The following is a 20,889-nucleotide window of genomic DNA, read 5'->3' as shown; positions in this document are numbered from 1 at the left end:
TGCTTTTTTAAGAGGGCTGCTGACCCCAATCTCCCCAAGCAAGGCCATCTCATGGATGGCCTTCTGTTGCTCCACCAGACTTTCCAGCATCAGGTATGTGGAGTTCCACTGAGTCTCCACATTCTGCATGATTTTGTGCTGTGGGATGCTCAGGTCTGTCTGTTTCTCCGACCGCATCTTGCCCCCCTTGATGCTGCAGTGGAAGTAGCCTGCCAGCTTCCTGCATTTTGAAATCAGTTGGGTGGTAGTGATGGTGCCATCAGTGGCAGCTCTGTCCCCTTCCAAGGCATCCCTGACTATGAGGTGCAGCTTGTGTGCCACACAGCAGTTGGCATCACAGATGGCCTTGACCATATTGGTCCCATTATCAGTGACCATGAACCCACAGGTGAGTTTGCCCTGCCCAATGAGCCACCCCTGCACCATGCGGTTCACGGCCACCATGAATTCCCTTGCCATGTGGGACTCATCCATCACCTCAGAGTGAAGGAGAGCCCACTGATGGCCTGACTCATTGCACCAGTGCCCTGTGAGGGAGAGGTAGGTGTGATCTCCACCCTGGCTTCTCCAGATGTTGGAGTGGAAGTGCAAGGCTACTCCCTTGTGTAGCTCCTCCCTCCCTCAACCCTCGTAGAGGGAGGGCACCACTGTCTTGGTAAAAGTGGTGCATGCGGGCACTTGGTAGGATGGGGCCATGAGTGCCATAAGCTGCCTGAACCCTGTCCGCTCAACTGAGGAGAAGGGCTGGCCATCCAGAGCAAGCATCTCCCCAGTGCTCTGGGTGACCTCACTCACCTTCGGAACATGCCCCTCTTTGTCTGCAATTTTCCCCAACTGGTCCAGGGTGGCCTGCCTCTGCTTTGGGGGGACAGGAGCTTTGGAGAAAGCAGGGGATTTCCCTTTGGGCATGCTCCCACTTGTGCCAGGCTGAGCAGGAAGAAAGGCAAGTGGGTGCTGCCTCCTGAGATGCAGCGGCATCATCGTGGTGGTGAAGTGTTTCACTTTCTTGTCCCAGCTGATCTGCCTTTGGCAGTGCTGGCAGATAGCAAACCTGGAATCATCTGCTACTTCCCACACTACACTACCCCCCGCCCCCCCCACACACTTCTGGGTTGAAGGTGGGGTTCCTGCCTTATCCCCTTCCTCAGCAGGCTGAGGCACAACAACAGGGGAAACTGAGCCACCTGCCCCCAAAACCTTCTCTGAAGTGCCTTCTGGAGAAGGAGACCTGGCTCTAGGGGAACTTTGAGGGGCGTGGAGCACAAACTCAGATTCATTCTTGGTCCCCAGAATTTCTTTTGCTAGGGCATGCAGGTCCCTTGGTTTCAGATCCAGCTCCTCCTCTGGCATTGGGAGGCTCATGTTGGGAGATGAAATTGGGATGGAGGAGACAGTTATTCTTCTGCTGGTGGCTATTTCTTATGTTAGGGGAGGTGGTGCAGGGGCAGGGACAGGTACTGCTCCCACCTCCTTGCTCCCACTGGCAGCAGAAGACTCACAGCTGCCAGAAAAGAGGACGCATCTATGTTGGGTTCGGGGGAACTTGCAACTCTAGCTCTCCCCTTACCCCCCCTAGCTCTTCTCCCTCCCCTGCCAGAAGACCTGGCACCTGACTTTCCAGTATGCTTCATAATAATCTTTCCTGCGCTGGAAAATGTGCCTGCATGTGTGTATGCAGCTGTAATATCTCCTCTTCTTCTTCTCTGATATATGACTGTGTCTGACTTCTTCTTCTGTGTTATGTTTAGTCTGTATGTGTATGTAACGGTATAATATCTCTTCTTCTCTGTGTATGTGTGTGAGTGTGTGTAGTGCATGTGCTTTCCTGCACAGTGATGGATTACACTGCCAGGGAAAACACAGCTTTCTTTTTAAAAAGTGTGGGAAAACAAAACAAAACAAGAACAAATAAGAGGTGGAAGAATAAGGATGGCCTTGACCATATTGCCCCATTATCAGTGACCATGAAACCATAGAACATAACAAATGGGGGAAGAATAAGTTGAAAGAAATGGATTGGATAGTAATAAGTAGAAGGATTCTAGTTAGTAAGCTGTATCCAATCCTTTCCAAGAACAGAAACTAGCAGGAGACTGAATATGTAGGAAGCCAAGCCAATCTAGTACCTTTCAGATGCTGTTGCTCAAGCAGAAACAGCTTACAAAAGGCACAGAAAGGCTGCAGACAGAGGCCTATAAGCGGTTACTATGTCCCTCCTCCAGAGCACTGTGATTGGAAGGGGTCTCAGGGAAAGATCACAGTCACTGGCCAGCTACAGATGTCAGTCTTTCCCCCCCTGCTGCCCCTCCCTCTTCTCAGTTTCTGTTCCCCTGAAAGACTGCCTTCCAAATCTCCAAATCTTTTTCTGAACCTTTTCCTCTGAATTGGGCTGAATCTTCTCTGAATCGAATCAATGACCAAAGCTTCACACACCCCTAATAGCAGCTGTAATAACAGTGTAATGCTAGGCAGTCATCCTGTGTACAGACTGGAATCAGAGGGAATCCCTCTGATTATATGGCACCTATCAAAACGAGGGAATCCCTCTGATTACAGTGCAGACTGGAATTGGAGGGATCTGGAACATTTTGCCAATTGATTTCAGAGGTATTGGCTGAGAGCAAGTGAATGAGGTCTTGGGTTCTATTCCAGGCTCTGTTATGGACTTTGTTTTATCAGGTCACAGATTCTTCTCCCTATTACTTTCAAATATGACCATTATGCCCTGTTCTCTCTGACCTGTCTCTTCTTGTCTCTTCCCTTGCACTATCTTTTTGTCTGTCACATTCTCCTCATCTAATCAGCTTTTTTCCCCAGTCCCAGACTCCTTGTCAATTCTAAGAAAGTTTTCATCTCTTCCCTCCAGACTCCCCAACCAGTTCCATTTTCTTTATCCAGCAATTCCACTTTCACCTTCAGTCACCAGCTTTTAACATTTCCTACCTGAATGTCTCCCCATCCTACTCTCCTTCCTCTGTTTATCATCTCCCTCCAACAATTCCTTCCTTGTCCCAGCCTGGCCAGTCTCAGATCTTCCACTAGCATCCTGGCTTTTTGTCAGATATGTCTCTCTCCATCTCCTTTCCATTGGTTCTCTACTCCAGTTTCTCTCCTTTCCCAACCTGTGTTTAGTTGAGTCTCATCTCATCTCCCCACAAATAACCTTGTCCCAATCTACTTCCCTCATCCTCTTGCAGGTCTGGCTCCTGTTCTCCCTGTGTATGAATCAGGCAGTTGCTACTTCAGTACTGTCTGGACCCAGCAAGAAGGGCTCTGAGATCACAGGAGTGACAATCTCCCTGATTTCATTTCAGGTGCCCATAGCAATTCTTGACAAAGCCTATAGGAGCCTAGGCACAGACAGCCCTGGTCTGCCAAGCTGGAGCATGCCTGGTACAGACGGAATCTTCAGGAAATACAGCTGCTAAAATCCAAGAAGTACTGAGCATGCTGCATGTGCAACCTGCTGGGATTTTTGCAAAGGGATATAACTAAGCCAGATTTGGGGCAGACAGGGAACACTGTCTTTCTTACACAAATGCCAAATAGTACAGTTTTAAAGCCCCTGTTCCGTAACGTGTGGATCCTAAAGTTTTTCAAAGAAAAGGTCACCAGAACCTTTCTATCAAGAGGAAAAGTGAGTGTTTTTCCCACCTCAAGAAGCATGAAATTTGGCTGAAATTTTCCAACAGAAGTCAGCCCAAGACCACACAACAGTTTTTTCTGCACAATCCAGGAAATTTCAGCTCCAACAAATGTATCTTGGCAAAGTTATAATTAATTGAAAATGGAGTCTTCTAATGAAAAGTGTGGGATAACCATAATAGTTGATGGTGATATCAACTCTGCCTGCAATGCTGTTGGTTTTTAATAATGCACATTATTTGTGTAGCTCCCCAGCATTGCATGATCTTTTATCTCTTTTTCTCTACGTATCTACATATTCCTTTTTTTTTTTTTTTACTAACTGCTACTTAGACCTTGTTATTCTTCTCTTCAACCTTCTTATTATTTGAGTAGCTCAATAAATATTCAGTGACACTTACAACTGCTTTGGCATTTGGAATAAAGTTTGAATGTACCTGTACTACTCCACTGTAAGTGTACATTTTTGGAATCCTGACAACATTTCCTATTATTCTTATGTAAATGAGGTAAAATCCCAAGCATAAAGAGGATACTTCTCTTGAATAAACTACATAAATTATGAGATTAACATTTTGATTTCTTGGAATTCAAAATGGGTCACACAAAGTTGTAAGTGACCTCATATATCACAGAGGATGATAAGTAAGTTATAAAAAAGGTAGTGAACCTCTCTTTTCCTCTTGATTTTTCATAGTGATCTGTTAGCTCTAAGCTATGACTGCCAAACTTGTGTCCTTTCCAGGCATTAAATCAACCTCATAACATTTATAGGAACTTCACAATTGTAGTCAATAGATCAGTTCAGTGTTTCCTAACCAAGAATGGATTTGGATCTGACTTTACATTCAAAGGATACTTTAAAATACTTTCCTGATCTGGAATATAACTGTTGCAATTAAAATCAGTGCCTTCTTACTCAGCAGATGTGTTCCTTGTTTGAATTAAGTCATAGTAAGCTTTCACTGCATTTTATTCTAGTTAGCTCTGTTATGGAGCCAGTGTGCCTATGAGAGTCAGTGCCTTTCTGATTGTATATAACCAGCTGAATTGCTTGCCAAGATCTAGCCAGTGACTCCCTTGCAAACCAACTGGAGACAATGAAGGTTCACGCTGTCAGTGGGAGGGCTTCAGAAGCCTCATTAATAATTAATTGTTTACAGGAAAGCAAACATTCAGCTTGACTGTCACATCCCTGACTGACTTTGCAAGTTGGTAGGTAATAGTTCTTTCTACATATAAGACACCACTGAAATGAAAACCCTTCTGGATAATGGAGCATTGTGGAATGCAGGGTGACACTTTTCCCAGTGCTTTTTTATAGGGAGTAGGGGAAGAAAATTGCACTTTCAGGTGATTATTAGTTAACTACAGTACTATATAATAACCAGTGTTTTAGCTTGTCCCAAGCAGATTTGACAACTTGTATTACATGGAATGCTTGATCTAAATAATACATTTGCTTATGAATATCCAAATACAGGATTATTATATGATGAAATAGTCACCATGGACCACCATTATCTCTATCCAGTGATACTGTCACTTCCCAGCAAACTGATTTTCCATGGATTTCCACTTGAGAGGACTATTTCTGATATAAGTTTTATCATCTAGTAAATGTATCAGAGAATCTTGATTCTGGACAATCACTTTTGGGAAATGTTTTCCAGATCTGTCAGATATATAACACACACTGCTCAGTACACTTAATTTCCTTCCAAAAATGTTTGGTATTCCTGAAAGAGTTCCCAGGTACAGTACAAATATAACAAAAATAAGGTCAATAATACTGTAGGCAAGTAGATCTCACTTTTATTATGGGAGTACTATATTTTAAACCCTGTTGATCCAATGATGTATTTACCTTAGACATTCTTTAGGCTGACCTGTATTCTACCAAAATGTCCTTAACATGGTCAATAAAGTTTAGTGAAAATGACAACTCAACCATTTCATCAACCTATTATCTTGCAAGTAGTAGAACAGTGGGAGGGAATGTGTTGACTCCATAATATTTCAGTATTATAGTAGCAATGAAGAAGCTGTTTTCCCAACTTCTTCCCTCCTTAGATCACCAATATTGTATTTTAAATCATAAAGGTTTTAATCTGCAAGCATGTCATTTCTTATCTCGGTGGCATATGGCTATGTGAATCTTATAAAATGAACCATTTTGGGGAGGAGAGATATTTATATCATTTCTATGTGCTTCCTCCCTCCCTCTCTCTTCTTTTCTTTTGTTTTATTTTGTACAATGAAATTGGTCTAATGTCATGGCAATTATTTTTGCCGTATAACTTGGACACATTTGTTTCTGCTGTGATAAAAGTGAGAATGTTTAACAAAGTAGTGTGGGATGTGGCATTCCATGTCTGGCTGTGTGAAAGAATCTCCTACTAGGCTTTCAAAAATTAACATAAAGATATTCCATGTTCTCTTTGTGCAGATGTTAAAATATGTGTTACAGAAAAATGTGCCTAACACTTAACTTAATTGCATTTAAATCTTTTTGTCACTAACATTTTTTTGGCTAACTACAAATTGGAAGGTGATGCTGCCAATCACATCTATGACAGAGATATATACTAAGTAAGGCTTGGTAAGCGTATTTCAAACTATTTAAAGGCACAATGCAGGTTACAAAAGCCTCTGCCTGAAAGAATTGGTAATTTGAGGGACTGGTAATGCATTATGGAGCCCGTTATAGAGTACTTTCAAAGGTCCCAGGGGGTAGGCAGGGGCAGGCGGGGATGCAGTGCCGTCACCCCATGCCGTTGCTTCACAGGAGCGGGGCTGCACAGACACCGCGTTGCTGGTGCTCCGCTGCTCGCCACCCCTAGCTGCTTGCCCCCCCCCCCCAGTGGTACACTTATTAAAAAAGGTTGAAAACCCCTGTTTTATGGCTTCTGAATTGTCATAACCAGTTTTAGAAATCATAAAAAAGTAGGGCTGGAAGGGACTTGAAGAGGTCATGTAGTATAACCCCTCACTCCAGTTAGGATCTTTCCTGTCTAAACCTTCCTAGCCAAGGACACTAAGGGCGCCTGTGCACAAGTGCAGAGGCTGCTCCGAATTGCTGCACCTACAGCATGTTGGAGCAGTCTTGATTAATCAAATCTGCTAGAGTGTGGCAATTTCCGTGCTCCAGCAGCCTCCCACATCTCATATATCAGCGTCCCCACGCTTCAAAATGGCAGCGGGGGTGTTTGAACTAAAGCGTATCAAATTAACTTTAGTTCAGGTGCTTCTGCCACCACTTTGAAGCAGGGACTCTGATACATGAGATGCTGCAGTGCTTTAATTAGAGCAGCTCTTGGAGCATCTCCTTCCCCTCTCGCCCCCAGAGCATGTGTAAAAGTGCCCTAACTTGCCGCAGGTAAAGTTAGGGGAAAAGGGCACTGTCAATGTCCTGCCAGTGCAAGGACAAGTAGTTGTTAAAATGCGCTTCAGAGATTCAAGGGAAAGAACTATGCAACTTCGTAAAGTTATACAGTTTGGCATTGTGCTCATTGGAAGTTTCAGCTGTCAGATCTGGACATGAACAGATCTACAGACTGAGTAGCTTCCTCATCCTTGGAGGTAGTCTTTCCAGATTTGAGTTGAAGAGTACTTGTTAAGGCTGCATGCAAAAATAGCACCCAGTGCTCTCTGTTGTACTTATGTGGTGGACAAATCTCAGCTCTATCAACAGCACTGAATTCCTTGAAGACTATTTTCAAAACTGCTACAATGTGTCCAGTTTTTATTAATCACTTTCTTGTCTGCCTTATATTAAATACATTACCTTGAACTTATATGAAATCTCATTTAGGGTGTCTGTTCCTTTCTGTCTTCCTGTGGGATTCTAGTATTTTTGAGTCTACCCCATAAACATTTCACAGCTGGTAAAAGTTAGATTAATCATTCCCTTCCATAATTACTCCAACATTGTTCCCTGGTTCAGTAAATGGTTGAACACATTTGGCAATATTTTCCTTAATGGGAAATATTAGTGGGAGAGGGAAGTGAGGCTGGAACAATATTAACAAACACTGATGAATATCTATGCATTATAAACATCTTTAAATGTTAATGTTTGTCAACTGAAGAGAGGCCCTCGGATTATTTAATATTGTGCAGGAGCTTTAAAGACCACAAGAATCAGAAGTTTAGTAGTTTCTTCATTAGTCTTGTGAGCTTTCATAGTCAGTGACTTGTTGACAAGACATCAGCATCAGGGCTAGATCTCCCAAGAAAATATCTTGTGATTCTACAAAATCTGTCACTCAGTATAATCTTGTTTATGCCCTGTTTTTCTGTTGTAAACATGCTTGTCTTGGATTGCTGTCTGAGTAAGCTTAGGAAGAAAGGGCATAGAATACATCTCCTCAATTTCTCTGAAATTATTCAGGATAAAGATTTAAGGTGGTTTTAAATGTGGAAGGGACTACATACAAATACTTGGAAAAACAGGATTATTTTATAGGGGTTTAGGTTGTAGCCGTGTTGGTCTAAGGACATAGGCAGACAAGGTTCCTTGGGTGAATTTGATATCTTTTATTAGACCAACCCAAATGGTTGGAGAATAGTTGTTAAGCAAGCTTTCGGGTTCAAAACCCCTTCGTCAGGCTCAGGAAGCTGCAGCAGTTGGTGTGTGCTCTTCCTGGATGGAATGAAAAGTAAAGAAGCCAGGGGCTGGGCTGGGCTGGGGAGTCAGTTGCCAGGCAGATTGTAATGTATCAAAAATCCAATGTCTATGTTTAGTCCCTGATCTCTAGTATCCAGCAGGTTGATGAAATGGAGCTCATAGGCTGGTCTCTGGGAAGTGTTGTGTAAATTTCCCTTGAGGATCAGGACTGAGAGATTGGAGAGAGAGTGGCCCTCCTGTGAGAAATGTGCCCCCACCGGTAATTGGGTGTTTCTGTCTTTGATGGATTTCCGGTGTGCGTTCATTCTGGTGCGCAGTTGTTGCTTGGTCTCTCCTACATATCTTCCATCAGGGCATTTGGTGCATTGGATGAGGTATATTACATTTCTGGAGGTGCAGCTGTAAGATCCTGGGATGCTGATGGCTCTGTTGTGGGGTGTAGTAATAGTGGGGGTGGTGGAGACGTGCTGGCAGGGTTTGTATTTTTTGTCCTGGCACGGTCTGGATCCTTTTGGTGTGTTCTGGGCTTGAGGAAGTTTGCTTCTGGTGATGAGGTTGGCGAGGTTCGGTGCTTGTTTGAAGGCTAGGATGGGTGGCTCTGGGAAGATCTTTTTAAGAATAGGGTCTCTGTCTAATATGGGTTACAATTTTTTGAGGATTTTCCATACAGGTTCAAGGGAGGGGTGATGCGTCATAACCAGCGGTGTGCGATTTGTGGGGGGGTTTCTTCTGTACTGCAGCAGTTCTTCATGTGGTATCCGGGTGGCTCTTTCAAATGTGCGATCTATCTCTCTGGAGGAGTGTCCTTGCTGGGTGAAAGCCTTGTTAAGATTGGTGAGGTGGCGATCTCGGGTGCTTTCTTCAGTACAGATGCGGTGGTATCTGAGGGCTTGGCTGTATATCACAGCTTTTTTGGTGTGTTTAGGGTGATTGCTGGTTCTGTGCAGATATGTATGTTGGTCTGTGGGTTTCTTGTATACTGTGGTCTGTATTTTACCCTTCTGGATACTGATCCTTGTGTCTAAAAAGGAGATGTTGGTGCTGGAGTATTCTAGAGAAAGTTGGATGGAGGAATGGTGACTGTTGAATTTCTGATGGAACTCAATCAGAGATTGTAGGTTCTCAGTCCAAATGATGAAGATGTCATCGATGTATCTTAAGTATAGCAAGGGTTTGATGGTGCAGTTCTTGAGGAAGTCTTCTTCCAGGTGGCTTATAAAAAGGTTGGCATACTGTGGGGCCATTTTAGTGCCCACAGCTGTTCCCATCATCTGGATGATTGTCCATTTCTCTCTCTCACTTTTTCTTTTGCTGAAAAATTTTGGAATTTGAAAAATTATAGCCAATTTTAAGTTCAGGTCTCCTAATGAAAACTTTGAAGTGCTTCATGACTTTTTAACTTTACAGGAGTATATGTGCAGACATATAAAGTACCTTCATCTTAAATGTAGATGAAGATGTAAGGTACACTGTTTTGTAAGAAGATGATATGTTAAGGCTGTCAATGATATGAAGATATGACCTCTGTATTTCCTCCCCAAAAGAGCCTTTTCTTTTTTTTAGTATTTCATTCTCGACTTGCATAATTCAGATTTTTCCAAATTTATGACTTAAGTTGTAACTGCTGGTTGACAGGTAGAAGAAATGAAGTTTACGTGTCTGAATGGATAAGTAAAAAGATGCCAAATTGCTGCCTTACAAGCCATTGTTAAAATGCCACATAATTCTAAACAACTGCCTGAGAAGCATGATAAGCACAGATCAATTTGCAGGATTCTGTATAGGCATGTATTAGTAACTATTACTGACAAATCATAGTGAATAATTTATTTGATGAATTATGCCTTTTTGTTGTTAATCGAGAATCTTCTAACAATGGTGACTTTCTTTTATTCTTTCTTTGAAATTAGATGATTTTTCATCAATTACATGCACTCTCTGGCTTGCTGTTTGTGTATGATTTGCTGTGGTTGCATTTCATAAATAAATCACATGGCACTCTGTTCCCAGATTGTGAGACTGTTACACTATTTAGGAATACAGAAATTTTCATATGACAATAGACCACCGTCTAGTCTAGAACTGATAAGACTCATCTTATCTGCAACAAAGATAAGTGCCAGCTGCTTCAGAGGACAGTACAAAAAATTATGGAACAACCTGCATATAGGAGAAGTTTATTCTCTGTTAGTTTATTCCCTGTTGGTTTCGTCCCTTTTGGTTATTATGTATAATTCCTAGGTGCACCAATTATGGATTAAGACCTTAGTATAGTTGGATTATACCTTGAAGCATGAGGACGTAAGTTTTCACTTCAATTTATCTAATATAATTGTATTTGCTGTCACCATCCATACAAACATCTATACCTTTTTGTTTCTAGTATGAGTGTTTGAAAGAAGCATACTTAAAATTCACTTTCTATGATCATTCATGCTGTTTAAACTTGGCCATATGAATATTCATGGAAGTCCAATACAAAGGAGAAGTGAATGTAGCCAAAGTGAATACATTTAAAAATTCAAACCCTTATTAGCAGAAACTTTTCTTTTTTGGAGCATTTGCTATTGCTCTTTGTAATCCAAATAGAGCAAATAAATCATGGACACATTGGTGATTGCAATATTTCTAAGCACACATTTCACTCAGGGAAGTGTGCCAATGTATGAAGAACAGGCACCAAAAAATAGGAACAACACTCCAATAATACAAGGAGAAAAACTTGGAACTACTCAAGACATGCATATAGGGCTGTGTGAAATGGCAGCGTTCTGTTTCGACCAGTGCTTTGCAGTTTTGACAGAACAGCATTTCATTTCAAATTTTTTTCAAATCGAAACAGCTGTTCTATTTTGTTCTGTTGAAACAGGGTCAAAATGGCGAAACCGTTTTTCCGTTTCACCCATAGGATATAATGGGGAAGGACAAAACAACTTATAACTTTGTAATTTCTGGCTTGATTTGGATGAAACTTTCCGGAATGGTAGCCCCTTATGAGGGCACAAAGTGTGCCAAGTTTCAAGGAGATAGGTACAGGGGTTTGGGGGAAACTACATGATGAAATTCATAAAATAATTTTGGCTCAACCTGAAATGTTTTATTTCACCAGAAAAAAGATTAATTATTTTTTTTAAATATGGTGTTTAGACTATTTTGTTTTAAAAAAAACCTTTTCCTTTTTTAAATGACGTCAGTTTTACATAAAAGAAAAGGTGTCATTTTGAAACCAGTGAAAATTTACCCCTTTTATCAACTGAAATTCTTTGCTGAATTCAACCAACATTTCTCTTGAAGTTTTTATCACTAATTAATTATTTATAAATAAAGAATGCATGTTGGTTGACACCAGTGACTGAGCTGGAGAATGCCAGTGTTAGATGCATGAGTTTTTATAACTTGAGTGATCTTTCTGTAGCTATGGACAGTAATAAGCTCATTTTTCATTGATTCAGTGGCACATAACATACTAACAAAGTAAGCTACAAAACTTTACATCTCGCTGCTTGCTTATCTTTGTTAGTAGAAATATAAGGACCTGGACTCTTATCAAATTAAATTTTCAGGATGAAGAACTGTAGTCTTTTGCCCATTTATTTTCAAAGGCCATGATTGCTACTTATTTGAAAATTATTCTGGGACAAAAGATCTGTCCTCAAACTCTTGAACTCAACTGACATGATTCTCCTTCAACTTAATGGTGTTACTACCAATTTACAATAGCTGAAGTTACTGGAATTGCCCTTACATAAAACTAGTGTGACAGAAGTGTTGGGCTCAACAAGATGCAGTGATGTACATAAGGCAAAGACATTGAGAGCTGGAAGTGCCTGATAATTTGATTTCTTCCAATGCTATTTATATTGGAACAATCATTTGAAGGTCTAGAGGAATATTTGCTTCTTATTAGCCTATTGTTTCAATGTGTATATTCCACCTGTCTGTTTAGATTTTAGGCTAACAGATAGTTATTTCTTTTTTCTAATCTCTGCATTTTTTCTAATCTCTGCATGCAGTGTAAAGCATGTGCATGTGTGTGAGAGTATAGATATATATAGATATATATCTATATACATATCTACATCTATATCTATCAGTATAGATATTGATATAGAGATAGATATAAAAGGCCCTGTTTTCCTATCATGCTTGCCAAGTCCTGAATAACTATTAAGGAGGTCAGTGGAGCAATGCTAGTTAAACATTTTCAACATCTTTTAATGAACTGGGCTTTATGCTGTAATCTTGCCGCCTTGTGTGCTTTCATTGGTACTTGTGCCATCTCAATAATCAATTATACACTATATATTCTTGACAGACAACTTATCACCCCAGCATTTGAATCATATTCCTCCTACTGATATAGTTTAAAGTTTGTACTGTTAAAAAAATGTAACACTATAACACAATGATTTTTTTTTAGAGATTTTCTATACTATAGCTATAAGGTCCTACTCTAACTCATCAAGATTATCCATAACAACATGGCCTATCTGTTTATAATTCAGTATGTTTGAGAAAGGAAGCTCTCAGCTGCTAAGCATATTATCTGAATAGATTATCCATCTGTACATTCAATTGGAAAAATCAAATGACAATGTGGCATTTTCATATCTGGATAAATTATCCCAAATTACCTTGGGAGCATTAATAGTTTACAACGTTCACCCTCTGTAATGGGCTGTTTGCCTTTAAGGGCTTTGTCAGCTTTGCTGGACTTAGCATGTACTAAGCTACAGAGATGATCTTTCTTCACTACATTGCCTGTCATTTGAATAGGTCACACTTTGATGGGATGCATTTGATTCTCTGACTGTGAAACTGCTGTATAATTCTTCCTTCGTGCTTGCATATTTCTAGAAAGATCCATTCTCTTATTCAGATAGCAAATACCCATTTTTTTTGCTGCTAATGATCTTGTAGGAATACCTTCATCTATTTCTGAAATGCTGCAGTGACATCTGCCAACCTACAGAAAGTTTTCAGCCATGGTGGCTAATGTGATGGGAATTAATTCTCTCCCACAAGCCTGCTGAGGTGGAGCCTTGCATTGTTCAAACCTGAAAAACGTTGACTATATTTTGTATGAAGCAGTTAGCGATGGGAAAGAGCCTTTTAGGGATCCAGGCTTTTAAAATCACTCTATTCCTTTTTGAGTAATCTGGATTTGGCCCTGCACTGTTTTACCTCCCTTCAATTTTAAGGGGAAGGGAACTGAGTATTAGGCCACCTGATCCCCTGGAAGTGTGGTAAATATTCTTCTGGCATAGGTTGAAGCTCTGAAATTCTCCTGGCATAGGTTGAAGCTCTGAAATCAGGCTCTCCATGAGATCCTGTCTCACCTCCCAAGTCTCTTTTACAGTATTTGCTGATCCTTACATCAGTAGTTCAAGCTGAACTGATGTTCTTAATAAAGTGACACACATTATACTTAAAACATGAAGACATGACTCTCCCTCCTTTTCAGGAATAATAATGCTGAGGAGAATGGTTTGTATTTGTATTTTACTCTTGCAAAAGAACTTACCAGGCTGGCCAGGTTGGGCATGTTTCTAGTAACTTTGTATCCAGGGTTATTTCTTTTAGGAGCTATAGAAGGGAGTAAACATTATTAGAATTCTCATACAGGAAAAATAAAATCTTAATTAAAAAATACAAACCAACAAGCATAAGTGAGAATCACTTGTGTGCCTTTGCTGTCTACTGGTGACCCATGAAGCTCTGACCAGTGAGCTGCTGAGCAGACAGAGAAACCTGGAGAAGCTTGTTGGTATTTGCAATGGTACCCTGAAGAGCCGTATTTACTTGTAACTGGACTCCATGGGTGCCCAAAGAGGTGGCTGCTCAAGGAACAGGCTGAACTGGTGCATTGCTTGTGTGCATGGCACAGCCCCAGTCAGCAGTGCTTTGGGGCTGTATAGACTGCTACACACTTCCTGCCAGAACTGTGACTGGATGTGTCTGGTATAAGTCCTTTTAGGGTGGACTTTTGGTCTCCTGGGGTTCACAGCCTTCAGTTACCTCAATGAAAGCCAACATGAGCTATCAAGACCAACATGGTATTTGGTACCTAGTTCCAGCCACTAGCATCTCTGTGAATTAGAGGTGCCAAGTTGCTACTGCAGAGAGAAAAGTGGAAGGAGCAAAATATTTAAGATTTGGTATTGACAATATTGCTTGCTCTAGTGGTAGCTGAGTATTAGAGTTTGGAAGCTGACTACAGTTTTAGACAGAAGAGGATTTGAAGCTCCCCTAGAGCTGTGGCAGGATTATCAGAAGCTGTCATGACAACATTAAACTCCAGCATAGTTCACTTTCAGTTTGCCATTTTGAAGATTATCTTAGCTAGATGCCGGCATGCTGTGAATTTGTATGATCAAGAGTAATGTGGCTTGAACATACTGCACAAGAAAAGGTAATGAACACTTTAATGCTCAAGGAAAGGTTAATGAATAAGGTAATGAAAAAATTCTACAACAGAGGGGAAAAAGTATTTCTCTGTGCTGATATCTGGATTTCATGCATAGCTTTGCCTTTGGCTGTACTCCAACTGGCACAGCCACTTGTAAATCATAGTTCTTCTTGAACTGCATATAAAATCCATATCCCCACTACCTTCTGTGTGAGCCAGGCAGGCACACCTCTGTTGCTGTAGGATGTGGTACACATAAAGAAGAGATACCCATAAAAAAGTCTAAATTTAAAGCTAATGCCTTTTCCACCCATTTTGAAAATGTGCTCAAACTGGGCATTGAGCTGTAAACCTCCATATCCAGAAAGCAACATGTATTTTGTTTATCATTTGTAACTCTTGTCTGTGAGGGTGATATGTTGCGAGTTCAGCAACAACACTCTGGACACCCTGGGGTTGAGCTACAGTTATTTATTATTATAATTCTCTGGAAACATATCTGGGGGATCTTAACAATTTCCCTCAGTCTATTTATGCAGAACTTATACTTGCTCTGCCTCTGACTTAACCCAGTCCAGTCCTGCAGAGGGAGAGGAACCAAGAAAGCCTCTGGCTCCTCATGGCAGAGAAAATGGAGACCCCAGTGCTGCAAAACTGCCACAAGCAGACTGTAGGGGTGTGCAAAATGGGCCATATTTGATTTGGATTCGGTCCAAATCGAGGACAGTGATTCAGTTTGTTGACTTGGATCACTTTCCCCGATTTGATTTGGCCAAATCTGAATCTGAAGATTTGATGATGTTGACTCAGAGAATCAGTGATTTGGGCATAGACACACCTTTAAATGTTTTTTTCTACACCACTTGAGGTACCAGGTGCAGCTCATGAACGCTGCGATGCTGGGGTGGATGGAGTGTCCCACAGGAGTGGGGGGTGGGGGGGAGGCACATGCTTGGTGGCAAACCTGGAAGTGGCTGGAAGTACTTCTGGTCCACTTCTGGGTCCACTGTGAAGCGCAATGGGGGGAGCTCCCCCATGGTTCCTGGCTCAGCGATTAGGCATTGGGGGGACCCCAGGTGCCCCCCGACCCAGGAGACACCGGTTACCAAGCTGGGCTGCATGGGGGGCCCCTCATGCACTCTCTGATGGACATGGAAGTGGACCAGAAGTCAAGAAGTCTGCTGCCTAATGTGCTGGGGACTCTCCTGTGCTCCTGTGGGATGCTCAAATGAGGTTGTGGCTGGCAAAATCTTGGAACTCTCCTGAGGCGAATGCACTACCATTATCAGAAAAGATAGTGTCAGGCACCCCATAGGTTGCAAACAGCTGATGGTGAGCTATTACAGTGGCAGTTGATGTAAGAGTTGAGACAGTAACCACTTCAAGCCATTTTGAGTACAAGTCAACAACAGTTAAGACGTTCTTACCTTGAAAAGGGCCAGCAAAATAAATGTGGATGCATGAGCAGGGTTCCTTTGTCATTTCCCCAGGGAATACTGGTGCCTTCAGTGGATTATGACGGGTTGCTTGACAAGTACTGCACTCCCTCACAACCCTTTCTATATCATTGGTACTGGACAAAGGGGATGAGCTAGTCAGTGACCTAAGAATCGATGGAAAGCTGGGTGATAGTGACCATGAGCTGATCACCTTTACTATCCATCACAAAGCTGGTAAGTCAGTTAGCAGTACAGAAGTCCTCGACTTCAGGAAAGCTGATTTTGACAAGCTCAGGAGGCTCATTGTTGAGGCCCTAAGGGACCACGACTTGACAGGAAGAGGAGTCCAAGAGGAGTGGTTGCTCAAGTGAAGTACCTGAAGACTGAAAGAAGGCCAATGTGGTACCCATCTTCAAGAAAGGGTGGAAAGTAGATCCTGGGAATTACAGGCCAATCAGCTTGACCTCAATCCCTGGGAAGATTCTAGAGAAAACTGTCAAGGAGATCCTTCTGGATAAGCTGGCTGAGGGCAACATCCTGAGGGATAGCCAGCATGGGTTTGTCACAGGCAGGTCTTGCTTGACAAATTTAATCTCATCTCCTATGACCAGGTAATATATCATCTGGACAAGGGAGAAGAGATTGACATCATATATCTGGACCTTAAAAAAAGCCTTTGATTTGGTGTCCCATGACCTCCTCATGGGAAAATTGGCCAACTGTGGCTTTGGCTACACCACAGTCTGATGGCTGGGAAATTGGCTCTGAGATCAGACCCAGGGAGTAGTGGTCAATGGTAGTGAATCATTATGGCACTCTGTGCCCAGTGGTGTCCCCCAAGGCTCTGTCCTTGGACCAGTTCTTTTTAACATCTTTATCAACGATGTGGACATTGGTGTGAACAGCTGATGGAGAGCTGTTATAGTGGCAGTTGATGTAAGAGTTGAGACAGTAACCACTTAAAGCCATTTTGAGTACTAGTCAACAACAATTAAGAAGTTCTTACCTTGAAAAGGGCCAGCAAAATCAATGTGGATGCGTGAGCAGGGTTCCTTTGTCATTTCCCCAGGGAATACTGGTGCCTTCAGTGGTTAGAAGTGCACTGGCTAAGTTCACCGATGACACTAAACTTTGAGGCATAGTGTCCACACCTGAGGACAGGCTAATGATCCAGGCTGACTTGGATAAACTTAGAAAGTGGATGGTTACAAACCTGATGACGTTCAATACCGATAAATGTAAGGTACTCCACCTCAGGAAAAAAAACCCGCAGCATACTTATAGGCTCAGAAATGTTACACTTGCTCACACCATGGCTGAAAGAGACTTGGGGGTCATGACTGACCACAAGATGAACATGAGCCACCAATGTGATCCATTCACATTTCAAATTTGCAGTTTGATATCCCAGAAAGTTGATACTGGAAACTCCCAGTTGACATTTCTCTCTTTTTACTCTGATACCTGCTTTAGCAAATCTCTGTAAAACTTCTCAGAGTCCCTCAGTGAATTTCTCTCTAGATGGCCCCATGATCAACATATCATCAAAGTATGGAGCAAACCCAGGATTTTCTGCTAGCATTTTCTCCATGAACCGCTGGAAAATTCCTGGTGCCGCAGAAATTCCAACTGGAGGTGCTTGACACGGAGCGCTCCCCGGTGTGTAATTATTGTTTGGGCCTCAGCAGCCTTGATGTCCACTATCAATTGCTGATAGGCTTGAATGAGGTCAAGTTTGGCAAAAACCTTCCCTCCTGCAAGAACAGACAGTAACTGGTTAATGGCAGGCACTGGGTGCAGGTCTTGCTTAAATGCTTTATTAATAGCTCACTTGTAATCCCCAACACTGCTGTTAGGTTTTAAAACAGGAACAATTGGTATGGCCCAGTTGGTATGTGTGATTGGCTTGAGGACCCCTTGCATGATATGCCAATTTAATTCTGCATCAATTTTCGGCTGCAGTGCGAAAGGTACATGCCGAGCCTTCGTAAAGATAGGGGCTATCGCAGGATCCATTTGGAACATCACAGGTGGACCTGGAGTAAATTCCTAATTCCTTGGAGAATACCTGGGAAGACTCCTTTGCAAGCCTTTCCAGACTTTCTGTGCAGAGACTGTGTACACCATGAATACTGATTCCCAATGGTGAGAACCAATTTCTCCCCAGAAGACTTTTGCGGGAACCCTTAGTGACAATGAGGAGTAGATGTTGTCTAACAGATCCATACTGGTTATAGACACTGCAGCTATCCAAGGTTTCCACAATCTGTCCATTGTGGTTACACAGACAATACTCAGGTTTCAATAACTTGGGGAGAGGGTGCCAAAACAACTGAAGAATGTGTTTTCATCTATAAGGGATACTCCTGAACCCGAGTCCACTTCCATTTTGCGTTTCTTTCCCATTATTACTACAGTTGCAGTCATCTCAGAACCTTGAGTTTCAACAACACCAACATTTTGAATCAGCTATAGTTTTTGTACCTCACGTTCTGGGGAGGAATCTAATCTGTGAGTGGTTTGGGAATGAATACATTTGCCACAGTCTTTTTGTCTCCCAGAACTGGCCTTTGAGCAGCAAACCCTCTCTATGTGGCCCTTCATCTTGCAGGCAAGACACTCCATGTTCCTAAACCTGCACTCCCTTCATCTATGTTGGCCACCACAACTCAAACATGTCTATGGATTAATTGGCTTACGTGGTGCTGTTGGTGAGGGTATAATCCGCTGAATTTGCTGGTGATGATCTGATTCTTGATCTTTTTGGAGTAAGTGGACGTTGCTGGAGAACGCTTGGTAAATTTCTTTCATGTTATGGGTTGCTGCTTCAGCTGCCAAGGCTTTTTCTTGTGCGGTAGCCAAGGTCAAATTTGGTTCAGAGACCAGGCGACATTGGAATGCTTTACCTCGAACCCCACAGATAGGACGGTCATCTAGATAGCAGGCCATCCAGCAGATCATCAAACTCACCAAATTCTGTGAGGTGATGGAGCTCTGCCAGGTAATCTGCTATGCCTTCATTGGCTTTTTGGTCCCGTTAAAAAAATGAAATCTCTGCAGGGTAACAGATGGCCTTGGGCAAAAATGTGCCGTTAGCAGAGCAATTAGTTCAGCATAAGACTTAGTGTTTGGTAAGGCAGGTGCTGTGAGGGAACGAGCAATGGCAAATGTTTTGGCACCACAGACTGTCACGAGGATCGTGCACTTCTGTTCTGGGTTTTCCACTTTGTTGGCTTCCAGGTAATAGGATACGCTTTCCGCATAAGAGTCCCAAGAAGCCGACTGGCTCGCATCAAATTCTTCTATATGCCCCAATGTAGCCATTTTAACTAACATCAGCCATAATAGCGAGAAAAGAAGAAAAAAAAATCTTCCCTCTGATCACAAAACACAGCTGGTCTCAGAATGGTGACCCACAGTATAGGGATGTCTGCTTCCAGGTAATAGGATACGCTTTCCGCATAAGAGTCCCAAGAAGCCGACTGGCTCGCATCAAATTCTTCTATATGCCCCAATGTAGCCATTTTAACTAACATCAGCCATAATAGCGAGAAAAGAAGAAAAAAAAATCTTCCCTCTGATCACAAAACACAGCTGGTCTCAGAATGGTGACCCACAGTATAGGGATGTCTTTTCAGCAAAGGATCCCATCCTCGTCACCAGATGATATGTTGTGAGTTCAGCAACAACACTCTGGACACTCCGGGTTGAACTAACAGTTATTTATTATTATAACTCTCTGGAATCATATCCAGGGGGATCTTAACAATTGCCTCAGTCTATGTATGTAGAACTTATATTTGCTCTGCCTCTGACTTGCCCCCATCCAATCCTGTGCCATTGGCAGGGCTGCAGCAGCGCATAGGGGATGGGGCCAGGTGGGGCAACAATTGGAGGGCTGGGGGTGGGGCATGTGGGCCTTGTGGGGGGTGGTAGCTCCTGTGGGGGCCATTAGGCCCCCCTTGTGTGGGGGCCGGACCCCCCTGTTGAGGGGCCAAACCACCTGTTTGCCGTAGCCCTTGTGTGGGGGCTGAATCCCTTGTGTGGGGGCTGAATCCCCTGTTGGGTGGCTGAACACCTTGTGTGGTTGCCGAACCCCTTGTGTACGGGCTGAATCCACTGTTGGGGGGCCAAACCCCTTGTGAGGGGGCGAACAACCTGTTGGGGGGGCCGAATCCTTTGTGTGGGGGCCACTGCTCTGTGGGAGGGCAGCAAAATATGTATTCATGAATTCGTGAAACATGTATTTAGAGTTCACTTTATTATTATGATAAGAGACTTGCTTTAACACTCTAGATATATCAATAAAACATTGTCCAACTGATCACTATCTCTGTCTCACTCTCTCTCTCTCTTTATAGTGGGTTTTTGTCTTACTTGTGGAGGAACATGGATTTGGGGGTCTTTTCTAGAATAAATGGTGACTTTGGGATTTTTTTACCAGGGATTTTTCAGTTTTCCAATAGGGAACACCAGAATTCCTGCTAGGGAGGCCAGTGGCAGGACCCTGCTTGCTCAGAGCTGGCACCCAGGCTCTAGCTGCCCCTGGCTGCAGATCCGGGAGGAGCCAGGCAGGGTTATTTTGCCCCAAGTGGCACAATTTGATCCACACCAAAGTGCATGTCCGAGCACGTGCAATGAAGCAAAAAGCCCCGGCTCAAATTTGCACCGCTTCTATTTGAGCTGCTGCAAGCGCACGTGTTTGCATGTGTGGACGCGCCCACTGAGGCTTTTCAGATGGCTAGGGGGCTGCGTTCTCCTACAGT

The sequence above is a fragment of the Alligator sinensis genome, unplaced genomic scaffold, assembly GCF_000455745.1.
Source record: "Alligator sinensis unplaced genomic scaffold, ASM45574v1 scaffold250_1, whole genome shotgun sequence".
Taxonomy (NCBI): domain Eukaryota; kingdom Metazoa; phylum Chordata; order Crocodylia; family Alligatoridae; genus Alligator; species Alligator sinensis.
This window is presented reverse-complemented; position numbering follows the sequence as displayed.